Here is a 1496-nt window from a genome sequence, read left to right as displayed (position 1 = left end):
TTATTCTGTTTCACACAGAATCAAAGTAAAGGAGATTAAATTATTTTTTAAGTAATTTTATGTTTCCCATACTTTTTAGGATGCATGGAGCAAATAAATAAACTTAAGCTCTATGTAAATTATTTGCCCGTAGGCCAGAACATATATCTAATTTTTCATCTATTAATAAATACTGATATATGCATGTCTAGTGAGAGCATCATGAAAGTACAGTTTTGGAAACAAAATGATGCCACTGTCTAGAGATGATGTATCATTCATTCATATGTTTATATAAAGACCACTTTAATATGGGTCTTAAATTATTCCTTTTTCTCATTTAACAAAAGTTATTAGTTTTCTTAGGATATCAGTATTTTTTGAGACAATATAAATAAAAATTGTACTTGTTATTAATAGGTTATTAACATTTATTATAAAAAAATGTTACTAATAGTTACTGTTATTGAAATGAAGGGTGTGGAAGGGTGATATGTGACCTGTAGTATTTGTTACATTTCAGAAGCATGCAAGTTATCTGTTGGGTTTCAACTGCCCCTGTGATATTCAGAGGAAGGTGTTCTTTGTTTTCACTGCAATCTGATACTTTTCTTGACTTAAACACATTATTCATGCCTCTATACCTTATGTATTATTCTAGCTGCTGATTATTATTCTTATTTGGAGTTGCAATTTAGCATATACTTAAAAGTGTTTTTCAAGTTATACTAATTTTGATTATCCCATTTCATCTGGGCAATGGCTGTGAGGAGCTGCATTCCAGTAAATACTGACTTAACAGTAGTAGATTAATTTCTTTGCTTCTGCATTTCTATTTATTAATATAGTAACATGTATGTGACCTTACCAAAGTTGTTCTAGATACTGAATATAACAGTTCTGTTATGACCAGCTCTTCTAATAAAATCGTAAGTTTAGATCTTATTACTACCGTTCTGCTTATTATATTGTAAGCCTGATAAAGATCAGCATTCTTACATTGTTCAAGAGAGAAACTAGACAAAAATCCAGAGTTTTCCTTCAGCAATATAGAAGTATTTCGGACTGTATTATTTAGACAAAATACCATTCAAAAAGAATATATAACAAAATGAATCGATTAATAGAATGCTAGAAGAATTTGGAGTAAATTAAGAGACATACAGGGGCTACTGAATATTTGTTTGAATATATTATACATTCTAAGTTTAGAAAAATTTTATCATTTTATAGACCATTTACTTGATTGTTTGCATATTTAGAATAGATGAGCAAGTGAACTTTGAAAATCTGATTCAGGTCTCTTATAAAAAGGGATTTAAAAACTCACAACGTGAAAATTCTGTGCAATAAAATATCTGTGAAATAAAATATCCTACAGATAAATAATAAAAAATGTTTATGACAACTGAAAATACTGGCAAAGATAATATTTTGAGGTTTTAGGCCAGGCGTGGTGGCTCACGTCTGTAATCCTAGCACTCTGGGAGGCCAAGGTGGGAGGATCGCCTGAGGTC

General features: G+C 30.2%; 1 protein-coding gene across 1 annotated transcript in view; it reads left to right on the top strand.

Annotated features, from left to right (window-relative positions):
• Positions 1–1496, top strand: part of LOC105809674 (regulating synaptic membrane exocytosis protein 2) — a gene marked incomplete at its 3' end in the record, with an annotated part of 659796 nt that overhangs the window by 175634 nt on the left and 482666 nt on the right. The gene's annotated exons all lie outside the window — the stretch shown is intronic.

The sequence above is a fragment of the Propithecus coquereli genome, unplaced genomic scaffold, assembly GCF_000956105.1.
Source record: "Propithecus coquereli isolate 6110/MARCELLA unplaced genomic scaffold, Pcoq_1.0 Scaffold2, whole genome shotgun sequence".
NCBI lineage: Eukaryota > Metazoa > Chordata > Mammalia > Primates > Indriidae > Propithecus > Propithecus coquereli.
This window is presented reverse-complemented; position numbering and strand designations above follow the sequence as displayed.